We start from the raw sequence: 22,642 nt of genomic DNA on the forward strand, positions 1-22,642 counted from the left end.
TAAATGTGAAGATTGGTAGGAGTAAGGAGCAAGCAAAGTTCGGTTTTCCCGTAGCTACTTTAACAGTCTGTAGAGCCAATTTCAAAAAATCATATCTTACTCGATTATGATCGGAATTGTCTTATTCTTGTACTCGAATTGAAGCCCCAGATGTCTAGTTTCTGGGAAAATTAACCTTATTCACAGATTCAAAATAGTCTGAGAGATATCAATGAAATGATGAGCAGAGGTCATTTGTTAGAAAACGATTTTAGCACAATAAGCATTAATAGGTCCCAAATTAGTTTCCATTTAACACTAATAGGCTCCAATTACTCCCATTTCAGACCTAATTAGTTCCAAATTTACCCTAATTAAAAGATAATTGCACAAATTACTCATTAAATGATTAATGTTTAACTATCTAATTAATTAGGTGTGTGCAACTCTACCATAAAATGTAATCCTAACCAATCAAATTATGACACATCATCGATCTCAAATTGATTATACTTATAAAAAATTGAAATCAATTGTTTATAATCACATATAGTTGGACTCAATTTGTGATAGTGCATCTTAGCCATTAAAACTTGATTTGATGATAACTTTCAATCTGTTGGTCCAATTAAGACTTATGACCAGTCAATTTGATCGTTACAACATCAAGATCATTTTGGTGAAATAAGATTAAGGATCTATTGACCAGAATTAAGATGCATATTTTTAAGGTGAAATTACCTTTTTACCCTTCATGTGAGGTTAAATGCGGATTGCAAAATGGGGTGTCAACAACTTTAAACAGAATCCCTAACCTGAAAGTCCTAAATAATTCCTAAACATAAGAGTTTTTATATCAACGTCTAAAATAAACATGTTCAAAGCCAAAAAATAAGGTCACTTTGTCTTCAATCTTTTCTTTTTCTGTTGATCACCAATTCCTTCTGTGAAAGGTACTTTGGCATCACTGTCCTTTCTTTTGAATTCAAATTTGTCTTCATCAGGTCTTTCTCGGTTGTCTTTAAGAAATTGCTTTCTCATAGCAACCATCTCAGCTTCCTTGTGAACAATCTTGTTCACCAACCATTTAAAGTATCCTGTAGTCATCTTGTGAAAGTGAACCTTGACAAAAGATTTGTCCACTTGGTTAGCCATCTCTAAACCCAATAGCATATTCTTTGTAGAAGTAGGATTTGTGTCCACAGGAGAGAAATGTCTTCTTCTTTTGCCACTAGGCATTCCTTGCTTGTATTTGAATTGCCTTAAGAGTCTATCTCGCTTGTAAAAAGTTGCCCTCCACAATCCAACAAGGAAGATATGATTTGATCTTGGAGACCTCAGTAAAGGGGTGGGCACTTCCACCAATAACAGTCCCATTGAATTGAGGTATTGGATTTCTTGTCTAAAAATTTCACCCAATCAGTCTCAGTTTGGCAATCAGTCTTGATTACAGCTCTGCTAAGAAAATTGCTAGGCCCATAATTACTGGTTGTAGGCTTGGCAATCATGTCTAGTTGTTCCATTAGTCATATTTGCAAAGTCAATGGACTCCTTGAGAAGTCCTAAGTTTCTCCACCATGAAACACAACATCCAGTCCTAGAAGAGTTTCTGCCAAGATTAAAGAAACAGGGTTATCACCATCCTTAATTTGATTCACAACACTTATGGCTCTAGCATCCATAAAACTATGCCTTCTAGAACAAAGCAAAAGTTTCCCCTCCATGTATAAAGCCAAACTGAAGTTTTTTTGCATATTGTCGATCGCTCCAAAGGTGCATTTGACAATCAACCGAAAGATAATTGCACGAAGATTCACCATATGACCTTCAATCATACTATCAGTAATGGAAGTAAGAAGATTGAGAGCATCAGACAAAGATTCCTTATATCGGGGATCACAAGAAACCGCTACAGATTTTTTGTTGGGATCATAGCCCAGAATAGCGAAAAATTCTTCAATTGTCGGACAGAGTAGCCGAAACACATGATCTTTGGGATCCTAGAATTTCGCAGCAGCATGAAGGAAGTCCCACTTGATTTTGACATTCCTCAGAGCCTTGATTCCCTCTAATTTGTAGGCTGTAAAATTGGATTTGGTACTGAAATCAAAACTATGAACCCATCTGTTGATATCATGAATAGTTGAATGAGAAAAATTATGATTGCTAGTCATGGATGACTTTTGCTTGTGATTATTATGTTTTACTAACCTTTATGTAGATATTTGTCACAGGAGAATTCGTCTAAATAAGCTGCATCAAGTCCTAATCAAGTTTGAAATAGGTCTAAGAGAGTTTGTAGCTGACTAGGAGAGTGTTTCATGATCACAAATGAGGCAAAAATCTTTCAAAAAACGCAAAACGTGCATTGGAAAAGCGTGAGGAATCAGCCCACCATGGCGTAAGCATTGCGGCATGGCCAAGTGCAATTCGGTACTCCAAAAGTGCTGAATGGCGCTCCAAAAGTGCCGAATGGCACTCCTCATTTACCAAGTGGCACACAACCCCTTAGTCCTACACTTATGCAATTCCATGCAGTTTTACGTTCTCGTGTAATTTTTAATGACCGTTTGACACTCAGAATGATTTAAAAGAAAAAAAAAATTAAACTAGGACATTATGACGTGTCTAACTCACTTGTTTTCAAAAATCATCACCGGCATCATTATTTTCAAAATTGATCAAATAATTTTTTTTTTTCAAGACTCATGGATTTATGTTCCAAACTAGGGGCATTTGCCCATGCCTCATTCATTTTCAAAAAAAAAGAAGATCATCATCATCTTTTTTTTTTTTTTTTAAATCATCATAACCTAGATTTGCAAAAAATCATGCATTCATTTTAAACTAGGGGCATTCGGCTCCACCTCATTCAAGTAAGTGTAGATTTCAACCGAGCCAAGTAAGATAAGTTTAAATTAGTACTACAAGGTCTTATCAGGTGAATTCTAAACTTTTCTTAGTTAAAGTTTCTACATGATCCGAGATGATACCAAGGACAAAGAGCTAAACATGGAAAATAATACAAGATTGTCTAAGGAACACTTCCTTTTCTTTTGCAAGAAAATAAAAACACAAGTCATACATCATTAGGACTCTGAGTCTGCATGCATGAGGATCTCCTTGATCCACCTCTAGAGGAGCCACCTTAAGTATTTCCTTCCTGACTTGCGAAAAAGCGAGGATTGTATTGACGATTTTCAAGTTTGGGGCTCCTGATCTCCTCTAAAGTTCTTCTGACAGAATCAGCAGTTTCCATTATGTGTGCCTGAAAATTCAGCAGAATCAGGTGTTAATTTCACCATCAAGCATAGTTCAAGCAAGAGATGCTCAAAAAGCAACGTGGCATACTCAGTTCGAATCATTGAGCACATATTGGGAGAACTGAGTGCGAGCCAATGACTGCGAGCCTCTAATCATCTGCATGCTTTCTTCCACAAGATCCACATCAACCTGAAGCAACTCTACCAGATTAAGAGCCATTCATCCAATTAAGAAGAAAATCAGGACAAAGAATTGAACATTCAAGAACATACCGGATCAGACCAAAGAACATTTATTACGTGCTCTGGCCTAGTCAAAGGCATGGAACTATACATTCCATCAGGATCCATCACATCATACTGCCATGCTAGAAAATGAGGATAAGTCTTCATGAAGGAACTAGAAGAATTACCAGCATAGTGAGGAAAGGGAATCTCTTCCTCTTCCTATCCCCCTTCCTCACTTTCAGAAGTAGAAGGCTGAAAGTCAATCATGCAAATATGGTTACCAAGCATAAATATGGAAAAGGAATTTGCGGAACAAAAGTTTGATCTTAGAAGGGAAGAGAAATACCGTTCTGCCAACCAAACAACCTTGCAGATGATCCCAGACAAATTTAGAATAATTTCCTTCTACTTCTACAACAATGTAGCCATCACGGGCCCGAGCAATCTCTTCATTAGCCAAAAGGTCAGCCAACCAAATAGTGTGACAAGGAGGAGTTGGAATTGAGGTAGGAGGATACACATGTTCAACTTGGGGCAAACCTGATCACTAAGATACCAATACTTTCCATGCCCATATTCAAACAATACTTGGTGGCCATTCAGTTCTAGAGCCCGCTCACATTCAGCATACCCCTCACATCCAGCCCAAGGATTTAAGTTCATTTGAAAAATCACAAAAAGGAACTCAGAAAGAGAAGAGACTGAATCATAACCAAGTGCCAAAGATTTGAAAAGGAGAAGGAAGAAAGAACTCATATCATCAATTGTCAGATTGTCAATCACCAAGCACCAAATCTCCAAAGAACACCTGGAGGGTATAGACAAACGATGTTTAGGCAAGCAATGGAGAAATCTAGTAAAAATGCTAGCAACTTCCTCCCGAATTTCAAGACCAACTTCAAAATACTCATATGTCCAGACCTGAAAAATTCACAACACCATTACCACATAGCCAAAATAACCCCTACATAGCCAAAATAATTTTTCACCACCAGCACATAGCCAAAATAAATACTGAACCTCACATGCCGAACAAATGGAGTCCTACCCAAGCTTGAAAAGCTTTGCCTAGAGAGTTAGGTCATGAAATGCATCAAAGTAGCATAGGCCGCCCTAGTCATAATTCCAGATTTGTTCAGTTTTTCTCAAGCTCCCTAAGTAGCACAGATTCATAGTACTGCCTAAATCTGAACACAGAAAGGTCCCAATAAAAAGAAGCATGAACATGCGGGCACCCTTTGCCACAATCTCACATTAGGGAATATTCTTATTTAGGCAAGACAAAGGAATATTGTTACTCCTCATTCAAGAAGGTACTACACCTAGAAGTTTTTTTAGCTCAGTTGAAGTAAAGGAATCATTGACAAGAATTCTTTTACCACCCAATCTCAGACCGGTAATAACAGAGAAGTCATAAGGTATTAACATTACCTCCCTAATGCCTGAAAAATGGAAGGTACAGGTTGTTTCCTAGAAGCACTCTGTCAAGGCAAGAAGTAACCGAAGATCTTTGTACTCATGTGTCTCATGATTTAACAAAGTTTCGAAGAAAGTACCGAAGCCTACTTCATTGATGATGTTTTTGATGCTAGGAGACAATGGTGCCCATGCACTTTTCAAAATTTGGAGACTGTCTCAACTCTTGAGACTCTGCAACATAAAAGTTCAGCTTATCAATTTTCATGACCAAAACCCACATGTCCAAAAAATTCCCATGCACCTGGAAAAGTCAATGTCCCACAACAAAAATTCAATGCCCCACCAAAATGTCATTACTACCGAATTTTACCACAATCAAAATTTTTCACATATCTATACAACCACCAAATTTTTCCAAAGCCATGTAAAAGATAAAAATTCCCACAAGTTCATGCACAAATAAGTTCTCACAAAGCCAAAATCATAACCATACAAATTTTCCAAGAGTCAACATCACATACCCAACAAAATTTTTCCATAAGCCAAAATTTCATACCCACAAAATTTTCCCATCTCCACAAATATATCCATGCGCTTACCCACAAAATTTTGCCATGTCCATAAAACAAAGTTTACATATACCAATAAAATTTTCCCTCATACATCATGAAAATATGCACATATGCTTAACACAAAATTTTCACAATGTCAATATCCCCAAAATCCAAACCAAAATTCATCCAACAACATCATTTACCTACATTGTCCAAATTGCACCATGAAGAAAAAAACAAGACTTCAAGAATGCTCCAAAGCCAACATTTCCAAACATGATCAATCACACAATGCCCCCAAAATTTCAAAACAACCAAATGACAATATCTCACAATGAAACTTTCAATGAAACATGCAACATCATTGTTCCAAGCAAAGAAACCAAAGAAAAACTCACCTTGTTGTCTACATGACAATATGGAGCATGGGTCCTAGGTCTTGAAGAAGTCCATCATCATCATGCCACTCAAATGTTGGATCATATTTCTTACCATGAGAAGCAAGAAAAGAAGATCCCTTGGAGGAAGAAGCGATTTTGATACAAAGAAAAAGGGTTTCACCAAAAATGGGTGTGTGATGAAAATGCTCAAAACACAAAGATCTAAAGAAATATTGATGGAGATGGATGAGGAAAGTTGGGGAAGCTTAGAAAAGTGTTTTTTTGTGAGAAGAAATGGTGAGATGAAGAAGAAAAATCAAGGGGAAGAAGAAGGTGAATAGTACCAATGGAGGAAGAGAAGTTGATGGAAGATGAAGCCAAAAAAGCAAAAAGAGAAGAGAGACAAGGAAGTGGGGGGGCCAAAGTTTCGGCCCCCACACTTAACCTCAGCCAAAAGTTGAGTCAACTCAGTCAAACTGAGTTGACACAATCATCCTAAAAAAAAACATCTTTTCAAGTATCTTTTGAAATCCAAATTTTCATGCCCAAGCTTTCAATTTCACATTCTCAATGCCCAAATTTTAAACTCAAATCTCAAGTTTTCAAAGAATTCAAACTTCAGATTTCATGATCAAAATTCCAAGCCTTAATGTTCAAAATTCTAAGGCTTAAAATTTCAGATTTTAAGTTTCAGATTTCATGTAAAAATTTCTAGGTTCCAAAGTCTTAGAATTTGAAATAGGAATTTCAAAACTTCCAAGTTTCAAAAATCAAATGTTTCTCAAAAGAAAAATCTTTTGTTAATTAAACTTTTCTTGACAAAGTTCAAATCAAGAGTGAGCAAATGAAAATCACACATCTCAGAAATAGTGGGACCACGAAGCACCTATCAGTTAAAGTCTAATTCAAAATTTTGACTTTTTGCAGGCAGTAAATCTAGATCAAAGTAGAAGAGGACCTTTGATCAACATTACAACTCCAAATCAAAGTAGAAGAAGACCTTTGATAGACATCACAACTCCAGATCGAAGTAGAAGAAGACCTTTGATTGACATTACAACTCTAGATCGAAGTAGAAGAAGACCTTTGATCGTCATTCAACTCCAAATCGAAGTAGAAGAAGATATTTGGTCGACATTTCAATTCTAGATCAATGTAGAAGAAGACCTTTGATCGCCCTTTCAACAATTCTAGATCAAAGTAGAAGAAGACATTTGATTGCCATTCCAACAATTCCAGATCAATGTAGAAGAGGACCTTTGATCGTCATTCCATTGAAGATCAAAGTAAAAGAAGACCTTTGATCGTCATTCCAGTGATTCTAGATCAAAGTAGAATAAAACCTTTAATCGTCATCCCTAACAATTCCGTTTTCAAGATTAGGATTGAAAAGTCCTTTGGTCACCACAATTGCCAAAAATCATGTCCAAAATCATCAATTGCCAGCTAAGTCCGGTATTTTCATTTTTTGTCAAAAGATAAGGCACTAGTTCTATGTTCCAAGATTTTAGGTTCGAGGGCTAGGTAATCTTTAAAAATTCAACCTCAATTAAATCATGGTCGCTAAAATCAGTGTCTTTGTTTTACAATGACATCCGCTTTTCAAGCTCTGTCAATGAGGGGCATTCTGTAGACACTCAATTTTGCACTCATGATTTAATCAAGGAGAATGACTTGAATGACCATCCATGTACCACAAATTGCATCACATGCATCAATTGGTTCTTGCATTACGTGCATCAACTTGTCTTTGCATTACATGCATCAACTTGTCTTTGCATTACATGCATTAATTCATTCATTACATATTATAAAAATGATCTTGAAATTCTAACGGTCACAATAGTGTTTCTGGTTTTCAAATCGGGCCATCAGATCGAAAGATATCGCATGATCAGGGTTTGCATGGTCAACATGCATTGTGTCTAAGTAAGGTCGACTACACATGATTAGTTTAAATTAATTTTGATTGGTTTAACCATTAAAATTAATTAAATAATTATGTGATTGGTTGATAATTAGTGTTTAAATAGGATTGCATGCATAGGAATAAAATGGATGATTGGATAACAATAAAATTGTGGATAATCTGAACTTTATCAAGATTTATTTTAGGATATTTATTTACAAGATAATTGTTCTTAAATAACTTAAATTATCCAAAAAGAGATGAAAAATCATAGACGGAGGATGAAAACACATCCAGGTACAAGGACCGACCAAAGACCCTTAGAGGAGGAGTTCAAATGGCACCCGAATGCGAAAGAATGTTCGGACTCCAAATGCCAATTCAGAAATTTTGGAGTGCCAAACAGCACTCTAAAAGGGAAGAATTTCCATGTATTGGGCTTTCACCCAACGGATTTCGGGTGACGATAATGCATACCCTTTTCGATCCTTTCGCAAAAGGATGCGTCTGGATTCAAACCCTAATCATCCGTACCTATATTTTAGAGCCCTCTAACCTCTATAAATAAAGACTGAACCTCATAATTCAACACTTTTTTTTTTTTTTTTTAATGTTCTGAGAGGCATACGTTTTAGGCTCTCAAATTGCTCATATTTTCTAATCCTCTCTCTAAGTTTTGCTGATTAAATTAGGGTTTTTACGTTTCAAAGAGAATTGAATAAATTTCTTTAAACCCTAAAACATCCTCTCAAGAATAGAGAGTGCTACCTTTTCTTTATGCTTCTTTTCATGATTGATGAATGTTTTTATCCATAGCATGAATTATTAGTCATTGTTTTATTTCAAGCATGATTATTTTTATGCAATTACAATAATTTGTTTCTTAGTTTTAAAGATCTGCATGTAATTAACTCTTTTTCTTCAAAATAAAACATATCTGCATCTTCATTAGATGTAGATCTGAATTTTTCTTCACAATAAAATAGATCTGCATCTTCCTCAGATGCAGATCTGAATTTTTCTTCAAATCAAAACGGATTTGCATCTTCCTTAGATGCAGATTTGAATTTTTATTTAAAATAAAATGGATCTGCATCTTTCTTAGATACAGATCTGAATTTTTCTTCAAATCAAAATGGATCTGCATCAAAACTGTTTTGTATCTTCCTTAGATGTAGATTTGAATTTTCTTTAATCAAAACTGTTTTGTATCTTCCTTAGATATAGATTTGATTTTTTCTAACGCATGCAGATTTTTGAAGTAAAGAAAATGATAAAACATGATTGTGTTTGTGTTTGTTTCATTTAATTCATAATTGCATAAATTCATATTATGAGTGAAACTCTCTTCTTAGAAAATCTTTTCCAACAAACCATTTTTTTAGTTCTTGAAAATAGATCTAATTATTTTTCAAATCAAAAGACTTTATTTTTATGAGATAAACATAGATCTATATTTTTATCTCCAAAAACCATTTTTTTTTTCTCTAAATACTACAAAATAGATCTTGTATTTTGACAAATCAAAATCAACTTTTTTTACCAACCAAAACAGATCTGAATTTTTTAAAATAAAAGAAGAAACTTCACTCATAAATAAATTTATGTGACTTAATTTAATGTCACATGTTCGACATATCATTTATAACATGCATAAAATGGTACATAGGTCAAAAGGGTCTAGAAGACTAGACTCTGTTTGGGCGAAATGGGTTCCTAACATCTTCCCATTTCGTAACCTAGCCTCTGGATTTAGGTCTTTGGTTAAGTAAATCTAGTCTTGTCTTTATTTGTTTTGGTAGATTGTAACTAGGAACCAAAGCTACGTAATTTTCAAGTTTATCAAATATGTAATTTTTATTCAATCAATGAAGAGAACAATTTAGTCATGTATTTAGTTTTTCTTATTTTTTATTAAAAAAAAAAAAAATAAGCGGTGACTCCATACCACTTACCCAAAAAGAAAGGTTCCCTAAAAAGCACTCCAAAAATCTCTTTTTTGAGGGACACCTTTTTTCGAGGTCTCTCACAGTGGTGACTTTGCTAGGGATGTCGAGGGCTAAGCTTCATATTAGACTGAAGTGACCAAATATGTACCTTTGTTTTGCATGGCCTTGCATGATATAGTTGTTGTTTGTTTATTTATGTTTGATGGGATGTTGTATGATATTTTGGTGTATGGAATTTATTGTTTGTTAAAATCTTTCCCTAACTGTCATTGTGTGTGCCATCCAAACAACAATGTATGCACCCTTTTCAACAATTTTGTGGTGGTAGTAACCATGGATCACTGGTCTTCATTAGATTCGGGTACCTAGTGGCGAACTCACCAACTCATAGCCCAAAGTCACTGGATCATTTCCTACTGACTGTAATGGACAAACCATGCCATTCGAGCCAACGCAATGTTCATTACATTACAAGTTGAGAGGTGTAACATCCTAGCTATGGGAAACAATGAAACAACAAACACACCTTACAACGTAATGACTTAGAACCTATCCTTAGGTCGGTCCCAGTTAAAATTGCATTGCATGTTGTGTGTGTTTGTTTTGATTGATTGATGGATATGGATGGGGTCTTAGCTTTGATTAATCCAACCAAGCCTGTCATTAGGAGAGAATTTGGTCAAGATCTAAAGGAAGGCTACAGAGAGAACCAAAGCCCGACACTTAAGCCAGTAGCTCCAATTCCAAGCCCATCACTCCCATCACAATACTGAAGCCTTCAAGCATAAAAGAGACTCCACTGCTGCAACATGACAATCCCCATCTTTGACCTCCAAGAAAGTTCAAGCCACAAGAAGTTTGAAGCTCCTAGCAATATGGTAGAAGAGGGAGAACACCCAAACATAGAGGAACCCATGAACACCCAAGAGCTACTCAACACTATGGTAACTAGCCAGATTCATCTGAAGGAAGACATGAATCGTATGATGCAACAGTTTCAGAATTCGAAGGGTAATCAAGAGGAGGATAAGACTGATCATGATCCACCAGCCTTAGAGAATGAGAAGAAGATCAATGAGAGGATGAATAAAATGGAGAAAATGATTAGAAGAGCCCGTAAGATGGAGGAACTTATGGACTACAATTCTCTCTCCCTATTCCTCAATGCAAGGTTGCCACCCAAGTTCAAGATGCCAACCCTAGACAAGTTTGATGGGACTGGTTGCCCAAAGTCCCATCTAAAGATGTATATGAGGGCTATGCAGCCCTTAGGCATGATCGAGAAGTAATTGCTCAGATGTTCCAAAGACTGTGATGATATGATAGTGAATTCCAAAAACCGTGAAGGGCACATACCAGCCTTAAGGAAGTTCTTTGAAAGAATTCAATTCTACAAGTTGCAATTGAATCCAAAGAAGTGTTTTGTCGGAGTCACATCCAAAAAACTGTTAGGGTTTAGGGTAAGCTATAAGGGAATAGAAGTTTATTACGACAAAATCAAGGCAATTGTAGAGATGAAGCCTCCAAGAACTGATAAGGAGATTCGAGGATTTTTAGGGAGGATACAGTACATCAGTAGATTCATAGCCCAACTCACTATGACATGTGAACCAATATTCTGACTACTTAAGGAGGTCCCAATAGTGTGGAATGAACAATGCCAAGAAGCCTTCGAGAAGATCAAGAGTTATCTGATGAAACCACCGATACTTGTCCCGCCAGTTCCTAAAAAGCCATTGTTGTTGTATCTCACCACTACAGATACAGCAATGGGGGCTTTACTTGCTCAATACCTAGAGGAGACTAGAAAGGAGAATGCAATTTACGACATCAGCTAGAAGATGTTGCCTTATGAAGAGAAGTATTCACCATTAGAAAAGACATGTATAGCACTCATATGGGCAACCCATAAATTCAGACATTACATGCTTGCTTACAAGGTTTTGTTGATTGCAAGATTGGATCCTTTGAATTACTTAATGGAAAAACCTGTGCAAGATGGAAAGATTGCTAAATGGGTTTTCCTTTTGTCCAAATTTGATATTAAGAATGTGACTCAGAAATCCGTGAAGGGGAGAGCAATTGTCAATCACTTAGCCCATTGTTCACCAGAAGAAGCTGAAGAGGTCCAAAGAAGATTTTTCAGATGAAGACATTATGGGGATTGAAGTAGAATCATGGAAGATGTATTTTGATGGAGCAACAAATCAAAATGGAAGTGGAATTAGAGTTCTCTTGATTCCTCCAAAAGGAGCACACATTCCATTTTCTGGTAAACGTAACTTTCCTACTACCAATAATGCCATAGAATATGAATCTTGCATTATGGGCCTACAAGCATCCTTAGGCCTAGGAATGAAAGAGTTGGAGGTATATAGAGACTCAGCATTAATAATGTCTCAGGTACAGAATAAGTGGAAGATCAAAGAAGAAGGACTAATGCCTTATCATCAATGTCTTCAGAAGTGGGCATCAAAATTCAACAAGATCCAATATCAGTATGTGCCAAGGATGTAGAATCAAATTGCAGATGCTTTAGCACCCGTGGCATCCATGAGGGATTGGGATTATAAAGGAGAAGAAGGAGGAGAAAGTGGAAGCCTTGGAAACTGTGAAACTGGTAGACAGAGTACCAACAAAGACCACGAAGATAGGGACGAACTTGAGCAATTAGATGAAGAGAAGGTAGTCCAATTCCTTAAGAGCAATTTGAATATTTTTGCATGGAGTCATGAGGACATGCTGAGCATAGCAATTGAAGTCATCTAACACCATCTGAATGTAGACCCTGAGAGGAAGCTTGTCTAGCAAAGACAACGAGTCTTTGCTCCTAAACAAAACAAGGCCATCATGGACGAGGTAAAAAAATTGCTAGTAGCCAATTTTATCTGAGAAGTCTACTACCTGGATTGGCTGGCCAACGTCGTCCTAGTAAAGAAAGAAAATGGGAAATGGAGAATGTGTGTGGACTTCACGGACCTGAATAAGGCTTGCCCAAGAGACAGCATCCCCCTGCCAAGAATAGATTAGCTTGTGGACTCTACGGCAAGGCATAGACTCCTTACATTCATGGACGCATTCTCAGGATACAACCAAATCAAGTTGTTAGAAGAAGACCAAGAGAACACTTCCTTCATCACTAGCTAGGGGCTCTACTGCTACAAGGTAATGCCCTTTGGACTGAAGAATGCAAGGGCGACTTACTAGAGGTTAGTCAACAAAATGTTCAATAAACAGATCGGGAGAAAAATGGAGGTATATGTGGATGATATGCTTGTCAAGAGTAAGGAGGAAGCCACACACCTGGACGACCTCAAGGAGACCTTCATAACCTTCAAACAGTATCAGATGAGGTTGAATCCTAGCAAATGCACCTTCGAGGTTGCATCAAGAAAGTTCCTAGGGTTCATGGTGTCCCAGCGAGGGATAGAGGCTAACCTAAAAAAAGTACGGGCTATATAAGAGATGACATCGACGAGAACAGTGAAGGAAGTCCAGAAGTTAACTGGAAGGATTGCGGTCCTCAACAGGTTCATCTTCAAAGTGACGAAAAAATGCCTACCATTTTTCAAAACCCTGAAGCAAGCTTTTACCTAGACAGAGAAGTGTGAAAAAGCCTTTAAGGAATTGAAACGCTACCTAAGTAACCCCCCACTCCTAAGCTCGTCAAAGGAAGGGGAAAACCTATATTTGTACTTAGCAGTGTCAGCCACTACCATGAGTGTGGCTTTAATTTGAGAAGAGGATGGAGTGTAGTTCCCAGTTTACTATGTCAGCCAAGCTTTCCAAGGAGCTGAGGCAAAGTATCCACAAATTGAGAAGATCGTCTTCGCCCTAATCGTCGCCTCTCATAAACTACGTCCCTACTTCTAAGCAAACGCTATTTTGGCAATGACTGACCAGCTAATAAGGAAATCAATGAACAAGCCTGAAGTTGCAGGAAGAATGGTGCAATGGGCAGTTGAGCTTAGCCAGTTTGACATCGAATACCACCCAAGACAGTGATCAAGGCATAGGCATTAGCAGACTTCGTTGCCAAGTTCACAGTTCCAGATAGAAAAGATATCCGAGATGAATCAGAGAGATGGACAATCCAAACCGATGGGTTGTTAGCCCGAAAAAAAGGAGGAGTGGGAGTCATCATCAACACTCTAGAAGGAGACATCCTCAGGTACGAAGTGTAACTTCAATTCCTTGCCACCAACAATGAAGCAGAATATGAGGCCATATTGACGGGGCTTAGGATTAGGAAGGCTTTGGATGCCAGGAACTTACTACTTCAAAGCGATTCTAAATTGGTGATAGGGCAGATAAAGGGTGAATATGAAGCAAAGGAGAACAAGATGTAGAAATACCTCAATCTAACGAACCACCTAACCCAAAAGTTTGATAAGGTAAACTTTACACAGATCCCCAAGAACTAGAACTCAGAAGTAGACAAAGTAGTGAGGCAAGCATCGTTTGAAGAAGGAACAATGTCACCAGACTTGAGAATAGAAGTGCAAAAGCATCCTAGTATTGAAGAATTCCACACTCTTGCAATTCAAAACCAAAATAGTTGGACGACTCCGATTATCTCTTTCCTCTGAGATGGACGACTTCCAGCAGACGTCGATGAAGCCAGGAAGGTCAGAAAACGAGCAGCTAGGTTCATGATCCTGAACAACGCCTCGTATAAAAGAGGGTTTTCCATGCCTTACCTAAAGTGTGTCAAAGAAGACAAAGCTAAGTATATTCTGAAGGAAATCCATGAAGGAATATGCGAAGACCACAAAGGCTTGAGATCCCTGGTAAGCAAGATCATCAGAACGGGTTACTTCTAGCTCACCATGTAGAGAGATGCAAGGGAGTTCGTTGAACGGTGCAACAAGTGCCAGAGGTTTAGGAATGTCCAGTGTGTCCCAGAAGAGAAGATAACGGCCATAACTTCCCCGTAGCCATTCACTCAATGGGGGATAGACATCGTGGGCCCATTACCTCAAGGTAAAAAATAGGTAAAGTTCTTATTGGTTGCGATTGACTATTTTACAAAATGGGTTGAAGCGGAAGCACTACCAACTATCACAGAGGCAAAAATCCAAAACTTTGTATGGAGAAACATAGTTTGCATGTTCAGAATACCAAGGACAATAATATCAGACAATGGACACCAATTCAACAATCAAGACTTCAAAAACTTCTACTTAGGACTAGGAATTAAGAACCAGTTTTCTTCTCCAGGACATCCACAAGCCAACAGACAGATGGAAGTGACGAATCAAACACTGTAGAAGATCATCAAAGTTCGACTGGAGGAGGCAAAAGGCGCATGGCTGGAGGAACTACTAAATGTCTTGTGGGCATACAGAACCACCGCGAGGACCCCGACAAGAGAGATTCCATTCAGACTCACCTACGGCACCAAAGCAGTAATACTGATTGAAGTAGGAGCCACTAGCATGAGAAGAGAAGTTTTTCACGAAGATAGTAATGATGATCAATTGAAGGTCAACCTGGACTGCTTGGACGAAGTAAGAGAGGAAGCATCTCAGAAGATGACAAAGTATCAGTAGAAGGTGACCAAGGACTACAACAAAAGAGTAAAGCTTAGAAGACTTGACATAGGAGACCTTGTCCTACCTAGGGTCACACCAGCAACAAAGGATTCAACACAAGGAAGTTCAGACCAACTTGGGAAGGACCTTACAAAGTCATCCACTATTCAAGACAAGGACGCTACCATCTGGAGTCAATGGTTAGGAAGAAAACTACCACTACCATGGAACATTGAGCATTTGAAAAAATATTATTAGTAGAGATAAGGTACTGTTGTAATCACAAGAATAAACACCTTCATTCAAAACAAAGTAATAAAAGTACTACTTAGCAAATATTCAACAAATTGTGTACAGATATATGCCAAAAAAAAAAAGGCTAAGTGATAACATTCCCTAGATGGATGTACATCATTAATGAAGCCAAGTGATAAGATTCCTCAAATGGATGTAAATCACCCCAAAAACAGCTAAGTGATAAAATTCCCTAGACGAATGTACATCACTAATGAAGCCAAGGGATAAGATTCCTCAAATGGATGTAAATCATCCCAAAAATGGCTAAGTGATCAAATTCTCTAGATGGATGTACATCACTCAGCCAAGTGATAAGACTCCTCAAAAGGATGCAAATCACTGAAAATGACAAAACTAAGTGATAAAATTCCTAACAAGGATACAAATCACATGAAAATGGCCAAGTCATAAAACATCGACAAACTCAAGTTTCTTTGCAAACACAAATCACCAAGAACGGAGAGGTGACAAACATCGGAAGTCAAGCAAGCAGAAATTGCACATGGATGAATAAAAATAAGGCAGAACAACCATCGAAGGTAAGGTAAACGAACAATGGCATAAACATATAATCATCGAGAAGATTGGTTCAAAGTTAATATTTAGAGCCCAAAAACACACTGGACAAAAAGATTGTTTCAAAATTAATATTTAAAGCCCCAAAACACACTGGGCACCTTCAAAAAAAAAAAAAAAAAAAGGAAAATTTTGATAAACAGGGGAATACTTAAACAGTAGCCTCATCACCACTAGCCGCATTGATAGGGGCGTCCTCAGGTTCACAATCATAGCCCTTTGGAGCATTCTCTTCGAGAGCAGTAGCAACCGTTTGGGTGGCTTTGTTAGCCTCCATCTCCTTATCCATTTCCTCGAAATCCAAATCCCCCAAGTTAACTCCAGAGGAATGCTTCACCATGTACCACCTGAGGAGCTTAAAGCCCTTGTAATACTAGCTGAAAAGTACGGTGTTGTATTCTTCAATTAGTTGGAAAGCCTGGACGGCCTTAGTAGCCATAGACTTAACCTTTTGGTTCGCGGCTAGGAGCTATTCGTCCTTTTGCAGTGTTAGCTACTTCTCAACCTTGAGCTCGCCAGCCAACACCATGGCCTTCTCTTTAGTTGTGTTGGCATTGTCCATAGCGATAATGAGGTCTCTCCTCAGCTTCGCAGCCTCGGCCTCCAAAGCCTCCACTTTGGACCCCACCACAACGGCCTTCTCCTTCTGGCCAAGGAACTCAGCAGATATGTGGATCGCCTCTCCTAGAGCCTAAAAGTCATAAGGAAGGGAGGGTTATAAAATTACGAGTCCAAACCATAAACGAAACAAAAGAAAACTTACTTGGATGAGCTTATGAATATGGCAAGTGCCTTAAGATCGTCGGCAGTAACAGCAAAATGGGCCCTCACCAAAGCAATCCCAACATCGACCCAGACATTGGATGCCTAGGAGCCAATTTTCTCCTTTCCGTTGGCCATGGTCCTCTTCCTCTTTGGACAAGGAGTGAGCTCTTCCAGGGAGGTCGTGGGAGAGGTCGTCCTCATGGCTTCAGGAATGGAGACAATTGGGGAGGCTGAGACCCCCTTCTCAACGACTCGAACCACTTTCTTCCCTAGGCTCGAAAGAGGCTCATTCTTCTTGGCCTTCATCTTAGCATACATTTCATGATTAAACTAGGTTGACTTTTCTATGTAAAAAAAAAAAAAAACTCACTATTTTCTTCAATCTCGATAGCGCATAGGACAAAGAAGGAAGGCTTCAGACCCAGGAAGTGATGAGCCAAAGTTCGGGGGTTAATGAGGTCATCGAAGTCATCGATCGTCTTCACGTACTCAGTGGCTACTTGGACACGCTCCTTATATCTGCCCTTAAGCCTAGGGCACTCCTTAACTATGAACGCACACATCAAACAAAGGTTAGTGACAAATCAAGTTTGAGAAGAAAACTATAAAAAAAAAAAAAAAGCAAGTGAGGGACGACGCACCTAAGTTCAGGGACATCCACCGACGAAGCAATCTAGGAACCTCACCCTAGAAGTCATTAGAAAGTGTCTCCCGTCCATCTCTAGACACGAAGAAGTATCTGGACTTCTAATATCAGAAGGACAAAAGAAGATTCGTAATAATCCTTGCCTTCTGGACCCAGGGCACTAGCTTATAGTACCCATACTCTTTGGACTCCTTCAGACGATACAGGTGAACAAACTCGTCTAACCTGATCATGTCACCTTCAGTGATGACCATCCAAATCTCCACGAGTTTGGCATAAGTTGCCCAGGAGTGATGTTGAAATGGTACAAGAATTCCATGATGAATGGATGAACGAAGAACCTAAGACCACACTGGAAAGTAGCCTTGTAGAAGCACACTTCTCCAGGAGAGAAATGATAGGCTTTTTCCCCTTCTCGAGGAAGACAAATCCTAACTTCCTCAGGGAACTGGAATATGTCCGTAAACCTAAACAGGGTGTTAGCATCTAGGGAGCACTCTTCCCTAAGGGCATGAAAGGGCCTAATCTCCCAATCTCCCTCTGTCCAGACGACAAATGGCCAGACGTAACAGTATCTCCTCCTGCCCCGACGGGGTCATCACTAGACGACAACCTCATCTCAAGCTCACTAGACCTCACCTCAGTCACTACCTCCCTCTCACCCACCATTTCCTTTTACCAATTCAAGGATCAATGTAGCAAAGGATGCAAATCAGCCAACACAAGACCTAAACTGCTGTCCCTAAATTCAAAATCCTTAATTAGGGGGCGTTGGGTGATAAAAGAACCAAAAGATGCCTCTAAACGGGCAAAGAGAAATGAAATGGAGGGAAAAAGTTGCCTTACCTCAGAGCTCTCAACCATGGAACTAAAAAAGCAAAAAAGGGGGTAAAATTCTATCCTTAAATAGAAAAAGAAAGGCAGGTAATTTTTTCCATAAAAAAGGAGAAGAAAAAGAATCCGTACCTTAAAAAACCGGACTTAGAGAGGAAAGACTTAGTGGAACTAAAGAAAGCTCAAAGAAGAAAAACGCAGAGGAACAATGGCGCAAGAGAGAGAGAAAGTGAAGAAGAAAAAGAAAAACTAAGTGGCTTAAAAAGCTAAACTTGGAAAATTGAAAAACAGTGGGAAACCTAAAAGTTCCTTGGACAAAGTGTTGGCATCCACCATTGAGAGTGCGCCATGTGGCCATAACACGTACAACGCCACCACTCCACCTTAAATGCGGACACAACCAAAATGCCAAGAGTCACATCTGAGCAAAACGACCTTACGTATTCTCAAGATCGTCATCACATGTAAGGACGATCTCAGAATAGGGGGCAACTAATGGACCAAGTAATTACCCTCGTCCAAGGAAACCAGCTTGGACCAAGATAGAGCGTCATAAAAGCTAACATTTAATGCTCCGACGGTTACACATCAATGAGAAGACCGTTGGGGCCCTAATAAAGGCCAAATTGAAGACCAAAGATGTTACCCAAGCTCTCCTTAAACCACCATTTAAGGAGAGCAATGACTACTAAAGAAAGACAATATATATTTAGACCTATAGAATCCAAGAGAAGGTACAGACATTCTACTCAAGCCATATTCACTAACTTTATCATCAGAGACTTTGTGGCCGGCACCACACCGATGACCACCCCGAGAGGATCCCATTCTTCCTTTTTCTAAACCTTGCAGGAACTTGGACGAGCTCGTGTTGATCCATTTGGACAAACTTACTTACTGATGATTTTCGCATCATCAATGAACTTTGGTAGCTTATATATATATATATATATATATATATATATATATATATTTATATGCATGTATATATATAAAGGGGTTTCTCTGACCTAAGGGGAGACTACTCCAAAAACTAGCCGCTCAGTAGAAAAGTTGTGCCTACCCAAGGGGTATTGGCTTGTTTAGTTCTCCTTGTCTGCTTCAACAAGTGGGAGGTTTCGGGTTTGCTTGCGTGAATATGGAGGATCTGTCTATGATGTGGGAGAAACTCTCGCTCTCGAAGGGAGAGGAGAACGTATACAACGTTAGAGCAATCGAACATATGGGAGGCAAGGTTATTGCAGCAAAATTCTTTACACGAAGGGTTTTATACATGGAAGCCATTGCCCGGATTTTCAAACCGTTATAGCCAAAAAAAAAAGGGTTTGACGTAAAGGACATGGGAGATCACGTCGTTCTTTTTGTGTTTATGGAGAGTTTGGATGCAGATAGAGTCCTTTTAGGTGAACCTTGGAGTAATGACAAACAACTGGTGTCCCTTAGGCGGATGGAGAAAAATATCTCGACTCGAGACCTTACTTTTGATAAGACAGCTTTTTGGGTTCAAATCCACGACCTACCTATGGGAGATATGAATCCAAAGGTAGCCTATGAAATTGGAAAGGTAATAAAGAAAGTTCAGAAGGGGATGAAGGACTGGGGAAGTCATAACGAGAGTAGTTATATGAGAATTAGAGTACTGGTTGATACTTCAAAACCCTTGTGTCAAGGTCGCAAAATTCATTGCAAGGATGGTGAGATAGGATGGATCCGGTTTAAATATGAGAGATTGCCAAACTTATGTTACTGGTGTAGACGATTGTCACACAGTGATAAGGACTGTGATCTTTGGGTGCAAAGCAATGGACCTTTAACAGAGGAAAATAGACAATTCGAGGCATGGCTACGTGCTCCTCCGCCAAACACCAAAAAGTGCTCGATGGTTAGAGTTGAAGGGTGGGAGGAAGCGAAGGTAGGGTGTATTGGTCAAGAAGAAAAATAAAATGATGGTGAGAAGATGGATACCGAGGATAGGGTGATTAATCGAAGGTCGGAGGAGGCACCAGTGAGCAGCTGTAAGGATTGCCCAGATAGGGAGAGAGTTGATCTTACTTATAAGGTAGATAATATCATTACTGCATTAAATACTTTAGTTTCAGAAGTTCTAAAAGGAAAGGCGATAGTTACTAGCAATATGACAAATTTTTAGGTGACCCTGCAGGAAATTGACTCTGAGCTAACCAAATTTGATTTTCCCGTGAAAAACTCTTCCAATTTTGCAAACATGGATCCACAGGCAGCTCACGGTCCAGGACCTAAATCTCGTGGGGCTTAAAAGATGAGGGTCTGAAGGAAAAAAAATGAAATGCTGTTGGACTTAGTTAATCAATATGGATCAAATATTGTTGCTCAAAGTGGGCTAGATAGTGTCCTAGTAGAACCAAAAAACAAGTATCGTGGGTGGACTCCAATTACACAAGATAGGGAGGTTAGGATAATGCAGAGCAATCCAATACTTATTAAGAGGCATATGCGTGAGGAAATAGAAGAGTATGTAAACTCCTCACCAAAAAAACAACGATTTACTAACATTAAAAGCAATATGGTAACGGTAGAGACTGATGGTTAGCCCCACTGAGAGCAATGAGTTGTTTAGCATGGAATTGCCATAGGCTTGGAAACTAACGTGCAAAGGATGACCTTGAACTTTAATTCAAGCACAAGATCACCTTATTGTTTTCTTATCATAGACCTAGTCTAAGAAAGAACAATTGGAAAAGATACAAAGCAAGATTTGATACTCTGGCTTGTTTATTGTCCCAAGGCAGGGTAGGGGTGGTGGACTAGCGCCTTTGTGGAAATATGATAATTTAGTTTGGGTGTATAGCTTCTCTAGATTCCATATTGATGCGGTTGTCAATGGTGGAACTCTAGCAGCTTGGCGCTTTATTGGTTTCTACGGGGAACCAGATACGAATGAGAGGGAAGATTCATGGAGTATGCTCCATATGCTCCAAGCCAAGCCACATCTTCCATGGTGTTGCATGGGTGATTTTAATGAGCTTCTCCATATGGATGAGAAGAGCGGTGGGAGAATCTACCCCCATAATCAGATGCAAGCATTTCGGGACGTGCTAGATTTTTTTGGTTTTGTGGATCTTGGCTTTACAGCAGGAATTTACTTGGCATGGCAAAAGACATAGTCACTAGGTGTAAGAGAGACTTGATAGAGGGGTGGCAAATTATGATTGGATAGCTAGATTTCCTGCAGCAACAATCTGTCATTTACATTGATATACATCTGATCTATGGCCCATTAGTCTAATGTTTGATCCAAATGGTGAGTCCTAAAGATGGAAAAGGAAACCATTCCAGTTTGAGGAGATGTGGTTATCTGATAATAGGTGTAGTGACACGGTTCTAAGGGCGTGGCAAGTTTAGTCTGAAGGTACTCCTATATTCAAGGTAGCCAAGAAAATTAAAAAATGCAAAAAGATGTTAACATCTTGGAGCAAAGATCATTTTGGAAGTGTGAAACAGCAGATTGTGAAGAAAAAGGAATTGCTTTGAAAAGCAGAAGAGGCTTCGGCCAGGGGTGGCGACTATGATGAAGTTATTAGGCTCCAGAGAGATCTTTACCTCTTGCTTAACAAAGAAGAACGAATGTGGCGCCAACGATCAAGAATTCAATTAGTAGAGAAAGGGGACCAAAATACTAGGTTCTTTCATGGCATGGCTACTCAAAGGAAGAGAAGAAATTTTATTGAGGGGATTAAAGATGCAGATGGGGTTTGGCAGACAAAGGAGGTGGTTGTGTGTAACATTCTCATGAATTTCTATACTAGATTGTTTTCTTCTGTAGGTCCTCTAGAACTAGCCAAAGTGTTGGAGGGAGTAAACCATATTGTGAATGATGATATGAATGTTGAATTGACTAAACCTTATACTCAGGAAGAGGTTGATGCAGCTATCAAACATATGTCTCCGTTAAAGGCTTTGGGTCTAGATGGGATGCCCCCCCTATTCTACCAATCCTTTTGGTTAGAAATAGGACTGGATGTGTCTGAAGCTATCCTATCTTGCTTGAATTCTGGTACTCTCTTAAAATCCATAAACCATACTTTCATTACTTTGATCCCCAAAGTCAATAGCCCTAAAAATGTTTCTGAGTACAAACCTATAAGTTTGTGCAATGTTCTTTATAAGATTCTTAGTAAAGTTATTGCTAACAGGCTGAAACCTATCCTTAACTCTATAGTTTCTGAGGCTCAAAGTGCTTTCACAACAGATATGCTTATCACTGATAATATTTTGATTGCTTTTGAGTCCTTACATCATATGAAAACTCAATGTTTAGGAAGGGAAGGTT

The sequence above is a fragment of the Quercus lobata genome, chromosome 2, assembly GCF_001633185.2.
Source record: "Quercus lobata isolate SW786 chromosome 2, ValleyOak3.0 Primary Assembly, whole genome shotgun sequence".
Classification (NCBI taxonomy): domain Eukaryota; kingdom Viridiplantae; phylum Streptophyta; class Magnoliopsida; order Fagales; family Fagaceae; genus Quercus; species Quercus lobata.